The sequence below is a fragment of the Pezoporus flaviventris genome, unplaced genomic scaffold (genome assembly GCF_033815535.1).
Source record: "Pezoporus flaviventris isolate CSIRO_AGI_PZ_B2104156 unplaced genomic scaffold, CSIRO_AGI_Pfla_v1 ptg000030l, whole genome shotgun sequence".
Classification (NCBI taxonomy): Eukaryota; Metazoa; Chordata; class Aves; order Psittaciformes; family Psittacidae; genus Pezoporus; species Pezoporus flaviventris.
Genome location: NW_026892578.1, coordinates 11,863,269 through 11,877,675, shown reverse-complemented (window position 1 = coordinate 11,877,675; position 14,407 = coordinate 11,863,269). Strand labels below are relative to the sequence as shown.

Here is a 14,407-nt window from a genome sequence, read left to right as displayed (position 1 = left end):
CACAATTCACCCACTCCTGAACAGACAGTAAGAATACCTGGCTTGTCCTTTATAAGAAATTTGTTTATTTGGAAGCACTAAATCTTGGTATACAGATGTTTGGGGGTTTTTCTATATATGGATGGTGAAGGGAAAAGACTTGTGAAAAAGAAATAATTCCAAGTACTGAACTTAGATCATTTTATACAAGATCAATTTTCAGAAAATAAGGAGCAGCTGTTCCCTCTCAAAAATCAGATCTTAATGCAAGTTGGGCACTCAAAATTCTCTAGTCAGTTTAGAATCTTTATTTTAAAAGCAAGGGGAGATTTCAGTAGATGTGAAATGGTAGAGTAAAAATAAAATAAATTAAAAAAAAGGTAAACAACGGCAGAGAGCTCTTCTGATCTGAAACAAAACAAGGTGCAGAGTTTTACCCAACACACTTCCTTTGAAGCCCAGTAACACAGCACAAGTCAGTTCAACTATATCCTAAATATAACTGCATCTGTATATCAAGATGGTCTGACTGCTTTGCAGGTACAGAAGCTTTATTTTGTTCTAATTCCCCATAACATCTGGCAACTTCAGGATTTGGTCATCTTCTGGCAATTAATATCTAAATTCTATCTATATTACAAAATGCTTAGTAACTGTAGTATTAAAAATACTTGAAACTTTATCTCAGCTCAGAAAATTTTATTTTGATTTTCTGTGAAATTGTACATAGATATTTTACATGTATCTATATATCAAAAGAAGTTTATGGCCCTATTTCTGATACACATTCCAAAAAGCAATTAAGGCAACATCTGTAAATATTAACTTGATACAAACAAAGCCAGTAACAACTTATCTGAAAGTTTTCTCCTGATATAGCTTATGCAAGTTTATAGGAGCAAAACAAAATCATACTTCACTTTTGTCTTTAGAAATATACATGAAGTAAACAAGACTAAAACTGTCACATGCGAGCCTTATGTAAATTTTAACAAAAGCATTAGTGATCTGCCATTTATATAGCTCACTTCTGGCAGTGAATGTACTCATCCCCTTATTCCTCCAACTTCAGGTGTAACAGTACTTAAAAGGGGCCTATAAGAAAGATGAGGAGAGACTTTATAGCAGGTCCTGTTGTGATGGGATGAGGGGTAATGGTTTTAAACTAAAAGAGGGGAGATTCAGTCCGGACGTGAGGAAAAACTTCTTTACAATGAGGGTAGTAAAATACTGGCACAGGTTGTCCAGAGAGATGGTGGATGCACCATCCCTGGAGACATTCAAGGCCAGGCTGGATGTGGTTCTGAGCAATCTGGTCTAGTTGAAGATGTCCCTGCTCATTGCAGAGGGGTTGAAGTAAATGACTTTTGAAGGTACCTTCCAACACAAACTGTTCTATGATTCTAATATCTAATTCTATGTAATACGTCACATAAGACAGAATGATTTATTTTCTATGTCATGCACACATGCCATAGAAGAGAATAATTTCTACCAAACTATCTACATTAGCTGCATGAACCAGGATTTTCCTTTTCCTATGGTTTTGCACCAGTACTTACTGGGGATTATAATACTTACTGTTGGCATTCCTTTACGAAATTAAGACATCTAATTTTTCATTTATACTCAGGGAAAACACAACAAAAGCTGATCGGTCACTGTTTTCTTGCAATAATTAGTGTTGATAAACTTCATATTGGCTTTTTATTTTTTTTTTTACAGAAATGTAGAACAATTTTTTAATAAATTCTCTAAGTTCATTATTCATTTAGAAACTTGACAGCATAGGAGCACAACAAAAGACCCAATATATGAGACTTTTTTTAATTATGTTTCCAACACTACAGAAACAAAGCTACTCAGAAGTATAAGGTACATATAATTAGTACCTTGGCAGCAGTTTGAATACCTAAAAAAACCCCAACAAAATAGATCCAAATATCGATTGTCAAACAGGAGTCAAGACAGAAAGCTACTTAGGCACAAGAAAAAATATCCTCCACTGCCACACCACAATGTAAGTACCAGGAAGAAAGTTCACATTCAGAGGCCAAATATTTCAGGATTTCTCTCTAGATAACCAGACTAAATTTCTTCTCATAGTAAATTAATCACTATGTCTTTTGACCAATACATTACAGGAACTGTAAAAAGAGCAATGCCGTATGTCTAGAGGTGCATCAATGAGAAAATTAAATCGGCTATTTATTACTAAACTTCTGATGTTATTCATATAAAAAAGAATCAATACAGTCAGAAGTGAGGTGATGCATTTCCTCGGAGAAACACGTGCCACACAGCCTTTTGTAATTTAATGAGCAGCCAGTTAGCAGGAGAGCATTACTGAGGTCAAAGAATTCACAGCTTCACACAGACGCATATACAAGAAACACCTAATACACCTCAATCAGGTAAGGCATTCAAACTTCTAAGCTTGTCAAAGGCAAGAACAAATTTGCTAGGACCAAGCTTTGAAAACTGTTGAATGTATTACTTACCATATAATGTTGCTGCACCAAGTAGAGCTAAAAAGTGCACAAAATTTAAGTTCTAGAATAAAAGGTGGTAAAAAGTGAAGAACATCTTACTTACAGTAAAATGCTCCAAGTACTGACATTGGCTGCAAGTGAAATCGGAAGGAAGGAAAAAAAACACTATCAGCTTTGCAAGAGCATTCTGAGGTAAAGATTTGGTTCCCCTCAGCCTAGAGACAAAGGTATCTTCTTCTTTACACAATCCTTGCATTGAGATGCATCTAGCTTGATTTGGACATTCTCTATCTCATCTTTAATTTACATTCTCAAGTTTTCCTTACTACTGCCTTCAGTGGTGGAGGCTTCCTCTAGCAAACAAGCTTTCTAGTGCTAACTTTTGTTGTTACACTCCCATCATCACGTATATCTGAATCAACATTAGTTTAGTAATTCATTTCTTTTAAATGGCCTCTCCTGTTTTGCCTTCCCTTGGGTGTATTAGTGCTCTTACACTCATAGACTTCCAGCACTTGAACTTTTTCTTTTTTTTTTAAAGAGTTAGACTTTTATTATTTGCTTCAAATATTTATTTTTCATTGTACAAAAAAAAAAATTATTCAATTTTCATTTATCTTCCTTCACACTTAATATACTCACTATATTCTCATCCACATTTCTGAAACACTCCCTTTTAACCTTTTATTAACATATTCTTAACATTTTAACTGCACTTAGAGATTGGTGTTAGGCAAGAAATTCAGTTAAACGGTATATTTCTTAATTCAAAGTTTCTCATTAAAAGCATTTTAGCTGATTGTTTCCCAAATTTCATTTTCATCTTTTTTTCTCCTGCTTGTTCCTTTAAAACATAAGACAAAAATGGTAAAAGAAATACGAGTATATGAGCCTCCACTCTTAACTGTGATGCATACACCTATAGTTTTTTGAGTTTCATGATCCTGGATAAGCAGAAGTGACAATACCTGATGGATTGTAACTCAGTAAAAGAAGGGGTAAAAGAAGCATTGATGGAGGAAGCATACCATGAAAATCACTGCATTACACAGCATCAAAAGAGATGTCTCATTTTATATATACTAGTGATAGCATATACAATATAAATCTTATTTAAATCTTGAGATAAACGACAACTGATTATTCAATTTATCAGTTAAAAGCAGTATGTCATATAAATCTGTCTTATCAGATGACATACTGTCTAAAAAGGTTAGTTCCTTATTCTGCTCTTGGAGAAGTGGCCAACCTTAAGACAATGTTTTAACATTTCACTCCAATGTTTATTTTGTAACACTGATTCTTTAAAAAAAAAAAAAAAAAACAGGTTTCTATCTACTTCCCCTGCTTTTCCATTTCCGAAAGCACATTTCTTTCCATTGTGCTCACCATTCTCTGTTTTGCTTGTAAGGAAGACGGGGAAAGGACAAAGCAAAGAACTTACATAAAGAGAAAATTGCATAACTATGAAGTTCTGCACTTGGCTTCAGGGAGATTTAAATTACGGTTCAGTAATTTCAAACATTTATTCCAAACAGCATATTGTGATAGACTGTTTCCAGTCCCCACCGGCTGCCATTCAGAGGGAAAAACTGTGAACCACAGCTTGAGAGGGACCTGCTACCAGTTTCCTAGAGTTTGTGAGGTCTACAGATGAGCCCTCTGGTGACACTTGCCTTCTCCAAAATGCATCACTGCCCAGACTGAAGAGCCACCCTCTCACTGCCCTGTAGGGGCACACAAACTCCTGCTACACCAGGAGCCAGTTTACCATAGCACTTAGGTTGCTCACCTTTGATTTAAATGAACCCATCTTCAGCACTGTAGTGGATAAGCACGGTCACACTCCTATGTCTCCTTAGCTAATGGGTGATAATTTCTGTGAAAGGCGTTAACTGAAAGGAGCTTGAAATATCTACTGTCAATTTTTAACCATGCCTATAAAACTCAAAAAGCGAGACAAAGAATTCAAATGGTGTGTTTAAAAAACACAGAGTCATAGAATCATTAGGGCTGGAAAGGACCTTAAGATGTTCCAACCCCCCTGCCATGGGGGGTGAGTGCCCCTCACACTAAAGCATGTCACCCAAGGCTCTGTCCAACCCAGCCTTGAACACTGCCAGGGGTGGAGCATTCACAACGTCCCTGGGCAACCCATTCCAGTGCCTCACCACCCTCACAGGAAAGAATTTCCTCCTTATATCCAATCTAAACTTCCCCTCTTTCAGTTTTAACCCATGACCCCTTGTCCTGTCACTACAGTCCCTAATGAAGAGTCCATCCCCAGCATGCCTGTAGCCCCTCTTCAGATACTGGAAGGCTGCTATGAGGTCTCCATGCAGCCTTCTCTTCTCCAGGCTGAACAGCCCCAACTTTCTCAGCCTATCTTCATACAGGAGGTGCTCCAGGCCCCTGATCATCCTCGTGGCCCTTCTCTGGACTTGTTCCAACAGTTCCATGTCCTTTTTATGTTGAGGACACCAGAACTGCACACAATACTCCAGGTGAGGTCTCATGAGAGCAGAGTAGAGGGGCAGGATCACCTCCTTCAACCTGCTGGTCGCGCTTCTTTTGATGCAGCCCAGGATACGGTTGGCTTTCTGGGCTGCAAGCACTCACTGAAGCCGACTCATGTTCATTTTCTCATCGACCAACACCCCCAAATCCTTCTCCTCAGGGCTGCTCTGAATCTCTTCTCTGCCCAACCTGTAGCTGTGCCTGGGATTGCTCTGACAAATGCTTTCACTTACATTAATAAAATTAAATCATTGTCTAATTAGAATAGGATTGGTATCCTGCACCTCTGTCACACATCTACAAAGCTGTTTTTTAGCACTGAGACAACTGAAACCATAGGAGAGATAGAAAGACAATTGTCTTTCTGATAAATTATTTTTAGAACATTTAATGGTATTGCAGACTCTTCTGCCTCACTAACCCAAAGTTTATAAAGAGATTTGCTGCAAATAATATTTTCTTTCCTCTAAAAATCTCCTCCCACAAACACATAAGTTATCAAAAAGTCAGCCTGGCTCCCCTCCTTCCCCATCACAACTCAAACAGCATGCCAAAACACAGCCTCACCTATGACTGTACAGCCCTGCGAGCCTTTCTGCACTGTGGCAGCATAACCGATTTTGTCAGATGACTCAGGAAGTATTTGCAAATTGGGGGAAAACAAACAAACAAACAAGCAAAACCACATGCACAACCTTCCTGACACCCAGAAATAATATATGAAGTTTACAGAAGTCCAGCAGACCCTTGAGAGAAGTCACCATGCCCATGCCTGGATTGCCCACCTTGGCATATCACTTAAATTGCCCCAGAGTCACATTTCCTGCTTTATCTTTTGCTCTTATACACGAATTTTAAAACTCTGTATTCCCTAACTCTTCCTTACTGGATGCAATTTCTAGTATGATTCCAATTAAATTTCCCTCCAACATAATTGGAATATGTAAAATTACCAGGAAACAAGTTTGTCAGGTTGTAAAGAACTCCCAGAGCTGACCTATCAGCCCCAAATTAGCAACTTCTCCACATGGCTTTTACTAACAAACTTTGAATCATTATGCATTTCAGTATGTACCTACTCTCCTCCCAGAAACGTTCCTCACAAACTCAGCCCACAGGTCTAAGACAAAAATGTTCCTTCACCCCTCCACCACTGAAGTAATTTAAGACAGCCTTCACTACATGTATTTTGCACCCTTCTTCCCCCTCCGGACCTACAAAAACATAATAAATATTATGTTCTAATACTGTGTGCATATTATACAGAAAGCCTGAGCTTTAGAAGTATATCCAGTACCTAATCAGAATTTAAACACTGTTCCTTTAAACACAATTCTAAGACCAGAATTTATAAACAGTTGGCTAAAAGAATCTTCTGTGAACATTTATGAATTATATCTCGTTGCATATACTAGGACTTCTTGCTCCCAAATGGAAGGGTTGTTTTTCATCCACCAGTTATGATAGCACAAAAGTTTAAAATAAAACAACAGAACCACGAAGAAACCCACCCACACCCCAACCAAAAAAACCCCAGGGTGACAGAACTGTTCATACTTATCCTAGGGTGGGAGGAGGACCCGTAGGGTAAAATTCATTCTGAGACAATAGCAAAGCTTTCTCATTCCCTGGGGCTTTTCCAGTGTAGTTAAGAATGACCCAAATCCAGAGCCTACATCTCTGCAAGCTGCAGCTGAATCCTGAGGCAGCAGTCTTTCACATAAATCAAATGCTAAATTTGGTAACACATTTCAATATGCTTAATGGTGGGGCCAAGTGAAAAAAAAAGAATAAAGAAAATGAAAACTAGCAAGCCAAATGTTTCTTATGACTTTCATTTTACACTAACATTCACTCGTGCTTCCAGCTTCTTCATATTCATATGCTGCTGCATGTTGATAATGCATTACTTCCTTAACATTCCACATGTTAGGGAAGAGCACAAAATACACGAGTATGCAAGCTGAGAGGTGCAAATGAAACCGATGGCATCCTGAAGACAGGTATGGCCAAATTGGCTACACCAAGGGAAAAAAAATGAGGTTTGAGTTTAATTGAATGAAATGTGTTTTCCTGTTGTACCTCTTTCCTGTAGGCAGGGGCACTTAAGGGAGAGTGGCACAATTTAAACATCTACCTCCTGTACAATAAACCCATTGCAGTAGGCAGCATCGATCCAAATGAAAGTACCTAAGTGACTCCCACTACTAAAACAATTAGTAGTGAAGTATGAATGTGGAGTATAATTACAAGTAAACTGTAAAGCAAGTAAAAAAAATGTCAATGTGAGAAGCAAAAGGCATGTGAAACCTCTCCAGTCATTTTGTATCTATTGCTTTAAGTTTAGGAAGGTAACATTTTTTCAAACATAAGTAGGAAATTAATGGCAGTAACTTAAAAACTAGCAATTACAAAAAAGTGATGAATTGTACCAGTAACAAATCTATAGGAATTACTATAAACATTTCTAAATTCTTTTTTAAAAAAGCATAGGAAGAAACAGTATTCTGGATTTAGTATAATTCTGCATCCTAACAGTGATGATTGTCCACAGGGATGCTGAATGAAAAGAAGAAAATAATTCTAAAACCTAGATAGCATTTCTACTCACATGTGAGGCTAAAAAAAAAACAAAAACAAAAACAAAAAATAAAAGCAGGACCATGATAAAATGCTGTTAAAACAGGGAAATGCTTTTACAAGAAATTGTCAAATAGCAACTATTGCAATAAAGCAGAACTCCATAACACAATGAAAACCTTAAGTGACTTAATAGTCAAAGGAAAGAACAGAAGGCATCCTTCTTCCCTGCTTCCCTCTCTCCCTCTCCCTCCTCCATCTGCCCTTAAACAACAGCAGGGTCTCTCCCCTGCGAGAAGGACATGTGGGTTTGAATCCATTTGTGCTGGAGGAGAGCTAAAACCCTAATGTCTTAATTTGCTCACTGTCGTGCAGTTACAAAAAAACACCCTTCACACTTTTTTAAAAGACCAAACCACACAACCAATGTACTTACCTCCAAGAAAAGGTCTCCAATAACCAACTGCCCATCAAGGTGTTGGCCCCCCACCCTTTAGAGCTACATCAAGCATAGCTCCTCCTTCATCCACCTGCCATGAAGGGTGGGCAGCAAACACATCCCTGGCATCACCCATCTTCCTAACAGCTCCAGGCAGCTCCCCTGGGAACACCAGACTACCCTTCACAAGTACTGAACCCCAGTGGTCATACTGGCACGGCTTTGCCCTGAATCAACCTGCCAAGTCCCACTTCTTAGGGACTGTAACACCCAATTAGGCACTGAAAGTAAGCTACAGATCCCACTTAAGTGGGGTTAAACACTTGTGGGCTGTTAAACATCCCACTTTGCTCTTGTCTGCACTTACATGCGTTTGCTCTGCAACCACAAGAGGAGTGATAAGGTAACTTTCAGCACAGAAAGGAAAGGCAAATATTTTTCTCCAAGTCTCCCAATTTCAGATATACTCAAATACTTAAAAAAGCAAAATATTTCTTAAGACATTATTTTTTAATTGGCCAGCATGAAAAGCAGAGACCTATTGTTTTTCTACATTAATATTAAATTGTTAAATACACTAAATTATTAAGTATGGAATCAAAACTATATATATATGCTAGTTAAAGTCTGTGGATATGGAGGCTCCACACATACAGGCCCAGGTCTGTAAAATACATGCCCCAGAGAAGGCAATGGGAATTTTGCTCTGAGCATCACTAGAATAAGGATTTCCTCATTAATCTTAGTTTAGGGACAGCCATTTCAGATATTATTAAATTTTAAAATAATTATTTACATTAATAAATCCAAATATATGACTGGCAGCATTAAATGTATGTATGTAGACAGGAAATCCACAGCTAAAAAAGGTGAATTTAATACAAAATGTGAGATGAAAGTTGACACAATATATCTGGCATTTTCAAGGACAAATGACTTATCTTCTCATTATTTTGATTTAAAAAATATAGCATTTAAAAATATAAAAAGAAACCCCCAACTTTATTTAACATGAAATAGCAACTAAGAAGGACCCACTGAGGACACTTCTTGGCCCTTTGCCATTTAGCAGTGTAACAGCGACCCAGAAGACAAACAGTTGCTGCCGATACAAGCCACAGCTGGCAGAGGGACCAGGGAAATAATACAAAGTTTATAGATGGATGTAAAATATTCTAACCTATTCTGTAGAACTCTACTCATGTTCTGAAAAGGAACATCTCCAAAAAACTCCTAGTGAGCTAGCACGTGAATCTGAACTCCTAGGATAATGACACAGAAATGAAAAGGCATAAAGCAATCCTTTGCTCGACAGGAAAACAGCGAGAGTATTGATTTCAGTATGTTGCATTGCACTGGGGAGGTGGATGTTAACAGTGTATGTACAGTTCTTCTTTTAAACCTTTTTATAAAAATACCACCAAAACAATTCATATAGATACAGTAATAACAAAGGGCTAGAGAAAATGCCTTACAGGAAGAGTTAAAGAGCTGCCTGATTAGTTTTGAACAAGAGAATTGAAAGGTGACTTCATTAGAGAGTATAAACATCTCACTAAGAATAAAGCATTGGAGCTCTGAAGCAGAAACCAGAAGCAATGCCTGGAAACTGAAGCCAGACAAATTCATATTAGAAATAGAGCTTAATCACATTTTTCAGCAATGAGAGTCATTAACTACTGATGAAGTTAAGAGTGAAATGTGGCTTCTTTGTCCTTCCATGTCTGCAATGAAGACCAAACACTTCTAGAAGCTGCACTCTATGGCAAGTACCAGCTTAAGGTAGTAGGTAGCTTACAGAGGTAGTTTACAAAGGTAGCTGCATAAAGTCAGAAAAAATCCTATATTATGGGTTAGATAGTTTAGTTATTAGAGTTTAACCCATATGATGTAATGGTCCTGCAAGACCTTAAAATTGCCAGGGCATATGAATCAATGCCAAGATAAATAAATTAGCAGTAACAAATCACATTGGATCATACAACTCAATTATGAAGAGATATCCCATTTTTGGTAAGTCACCCAGCCTTTCTACACAGGACCAAGGAATCTCCGTCTTTTAACAACGTATTTCCCTGATATGGTCTCATTTTGTGTAACAAAAAAGACTTTTCTTTTCACGTGTATCTTAAAATGCATATTTAACCTTTTCCAGTACTTCTACTACTTCATAGCTGTGACAAATGTCATCTAGGCATTAATACAGCATTACCGAAAATTAATGCTATATTAAAACTAAAAAAATTCAAGGAATGATCATTATTACAAATACTTCAAAATGTTACTTCTGGCTGGCAAAGCTCATTAAAGGTTTGAAATAACTATCTTGATAAAAGAAGAAACATTGATTACATAATTTGCACTCATTTTGTCATTTCTGTCCTTTTTATTTTATCGTTTTCTGTTCTGCTGCATAGTAGTTTGACACTGCTGACTCACAGGCAGCAAGTATATTCCCAGTCTGAATGTAAATGCATCTTATGCCCCTAAATTGGCATTTCCCGGCCATTCATCTCCTCCTTAACATCACCTGTCCTCCAAGGGTGCATATGGAAAGAGATTAAGTGACGAAAGAGAACTGACCTCTGAAATAGAATTGTTTCATGACTCCTTTGTAGGAAACCAATCCATTAGGTAAAGAGCTGCTCCTCCAGCACACAGAAGTAGAAACAGCACAAAAATTATCCCAGTTTGGAGAGCATCAGCGCCAAAATACAAACAAGAATCAGGCAGCAGGACTTACTAGCCTGCAAAATTTTAATGCAAATAAAGAACTGGGAACTTCAGAGTACCATATATTCATATAAAATTTGGACTTACAGAAGGTATGGATCCTTCAGGGATGCAAGTACTAATCTGAAAAATACAAAAGATAAAAATAAAATAAAGGCACAGAGGAGGATGTGAAGAGGTGAGGTAGCTCAAGTCCTGTCCCAAGGCAATCCAGACAGAGACTTTTCCAATCTGTTCCTCAGCCTTCAGGCAATCTATTCCAGCACTCGCTATTACTGCCTCGTGAAAGTCCTCTGCCTTTATTTCCTGCTTATGTCGTCCCCCCCCCCCCTTTGTTTAATATCTAACCCACATTCTTTTAGTTGCATTTTAAGCTTACTGTCCTGTGCACTATGAACAGAAAGCACATTATTGCCTCTCTCCTGTCATCTGCCTCCCATCAGTAAATAAGCACAATTTGTTCAGACTTCTCAAAAGATCACTTTTCTTAGATGTCTTATTATCTGTTTCTTTTCCCTAAACCAACAGGTCTACATCTTTCTTGAATCCCAGTGCTTTGTCCACAGCAGTATATGAGGCTGCAACACTGTCATATTTTCATGAACAGACTGCACTTATCTGGAGTACATCCTCACTCAACCTGCACAAAATCAGAGGCTGAGAAAGCAGTGTGAAACAGAAAAGGGAGCACATTACAGGAGATCAGCAACACCAAGATTTTAGGGAAAAAGTAATTTGGTTCTCAACTACATGAAGGATTTTATATCAATGTTTTAGTCTACAGAGTTATTTTTGCCTCATTATAAATATTAATTTATTTAGGCAGCATAATAAAAAGGGGGTTGTGATTCTACCTGAGGCTTACAGCATAAGAAATTATACCAATGAGGAAGATTTCATAAATCCATTATAAAAAGGAAGAAAGTGGAAATCATATACATATGCGTACATGCACAGCAAATATTTGGCTAATTTCAAGACTTCTTAAAACACATATTTTTTTTTATTTTAACAAAGAATAAAACATTTTGCCTCTTAGAAAAGTTTGAAGCAAAGTCTTAATGAATAACCAGATTGTACTTTGAAATACTTCAGTGTAATCTAATGTATCATTGCTCTACGTGATGTCTTCCACCTGGTCTGTTTTGGTATCATTCCTTCCTGATTTAGTCAGCCATATTCCAGCAATACTGGCTTCGAATTTGCCTAAGCAAATATTTTACAAACTCAGGATAAAATTGCCTATTTTTGTCACTAATGTTCTTACGAGGGAGACAGGAGAGTGTGCAACCTTAAGCAGCAAAGCAGTTTCAAAACTGCTTCTGATGTAATTGTGGAAAGGAGTCTGTCTCCCATTGAAATTTTAAATTGTGAACCTCTGGTTTTACATCAGTACTTAAAATCTGAAAGGGCAATTTGGGTGCATTCTTCTGTCATCAAAGCTTAGCACTGACTTCATTCACACAAGCTCTAGTGACGCTGAAGTAAATTTTTTTTAATCAATCTTCTGGTGCAGAATAAGATCGCATATCAGCAACAGTTATTCCAGTGTTTCAGAAGACTTTCTGTACTGTAAGCAGCTTCCTTGTTCTCAGTCCTTCAGACTTACTTACACACAAGAAAATTAAATAAATCAGATTTATTTAATCTCCATCATTTAATTTGTCAATGCTTTACGTAGTTGGATCTCAAAGCCTCAGTTCAACAAAAGAGGAAAGACACAGATGAAAAAGATGAAAAAGGCACCTCATTTAGCCCATCCTAACATGCTAAAACACATTTAAACACTCAGTTAAGTATATATTCTTATATGCAGCAGCTGAATGTTTATAAGGTTGCAACATATATTTAATGAATATAGCATAAAATATGATTCATAAGCAAATACTGATACAGACGGCTTATATTTTTTTTTCTACAAAACCTTTAATACATCAATCAGAACATGGATTGCACACAAAAAAAAAAGAAAGTTTGTTGCAGAAGAGGCAATTTGTCAGCTTCTCAGCAAATACAGATTAAAGGACACAAGCTCTAGTGCATACAAGAAACAAGATAAATAACCCCATAAGGTCACAGTACAAACTCTTGAGATCTGCGAGTACTTATGTAATAAAAGATAAAACCTGCTTCTGTGAATAAAACTGAATAATTATAGTACTTTATTTCAGCAAGATTTTTAAGCATGTGTAACACCACAATAATTAGTATGTGTGCTGCAATGTTTTTTCAATAACAGTTAAGTTCTTCTGCTTCAGTGAGAGGGGGTACAGTGATAGCCACAATTAAGTACTGTGACCAACTGAACTCAAAGCCGAACACCTTGACTAAGTTTTGCTTTAAAAAGGATGCTACCAATAGCTTTTGTATTGGATTTATAGCTCCATGTAATTCAGAATATTGTGCTATTAAATCATATTACTTTACACTACAAAAAATATTAGTGATAATAAATCACTATAGTCATACTGCTAATAATACAGTATTGAAGCTACAAATGCAGATTCTTTAAAAAGGAGGAATCATTTATTAACCTCAACAGAAATTTTCTTGCAAAGTTACTCATACATTGGGAAATGCTAATTCTACATTAGCTTTCTTCCTGAATCTGAGATATCCATGGAAACAGAAAACAAGATACAGATTGAAAGTGCAGCAGAATAATCTTAACTTCTGTCATTAGCCATATCACTACGGTTGAGCCAGTAGCTACTACCCCCCAGCAATATTAAAATATTTGTTCCTCAGAAAGGATCACACAAGAAAAAAAAAAAAAAAAATGCAAGCAGGGAGGGTCCACACAGCTTTTTTTTATGTGTAACACAGTCTGTATTTTATTGCACAATCTCATCATACATACATCAAAATATAACAGGCTTTCCCCCATCCTTATCATATTCCTTCTCCCAGGGTTGATTTTTGGAAGCAAGAAATATTTTTGTGCTTTTCCATATTCCTCCCCCTTCCCAGTAAGTACTTCAGCATTTCACTGCACACAGCTTATAGACTTAATTCTATGTAAGGTAAATACAGTTTTCCTAACTAGGCTAATCAGACTCCTTGCTCTGAAGCAGCATGGCTGCTATTGTCCTGAAAATGTAAGTAAGTTCGCAGCCTTTTTAAGATGGAAAAATAGGTGGCAGGAAAGAATCTTAGTGATGGGCATCCTTTTGGGGAGGATTGCAGCACTCTTTTCTTCTGACTGCAAATGAAGAAAACTATCATATACTTCTTTACCTGCCATCCACACATCCTTTGAATAAGGCATGCACTAGTCCCAGAGAGCTACTGAGGGTGTTCCACTTCTAAGCTGAAGCAGCTGAGCTGGATTTCACTTAATGGTTGCTCATCCTCTTGACCAGGAGCCATTGCAGCAAATGGCACAAAAACTGAGCACGCAGTGCTGCAACAGCGACTCACTGGCATGCAGAAATGAAACAAGGTGGCAGAGGCAGCAAACACAAATGCAGGTTAGAGAAAAGTAGTATGGAAGTGTCAAGGAAACAGGTATCTTCTGACACCAGGTACCTGTCAATACTCTGTATCTTGCTGTTACCTTACCTAAGAACTCTAGTAGTGGTAGAAGCTGGAAACAAAGCAGGGAGTAGCCTGGAGTCAAAAGATGCAATTGTGAGCAGTTGTGAAGTCTAAAAGGGTCCTACGTTTT

The 14,407-nt window shown here is 37.4% G+C and overlaps 1 protein-coding gene across 6 annotated transcripts in view; it reads right to left on the bottom strand.

The window, feature by feature from the left end:
* FRMPD4 (FERM and PDZ domain containing 4) overlaps window positions 1-14,407 on the bottom strand; it is a 310,340-nt gene that overhangs the window by 266,101 nt on the left and 29,832 nt on the right. For 2 of the 6 annotated variants that reach the window (XM_061459910.1, XM_061459913.1), the window contains exon 1: window positions 10,828-10,966. The exons of the other annotated variants lie outside the window; for them this stretch is intronic. The gene's annotated coding sequence lies outside the window, so the exon portion shown is untranslated. Of the gene's footprint in view, window positions 1-10,827; window positions 10,967-14,407 lie in introns of those variants that run through there. 6 annotated transcript variants of the gene reach the window in all.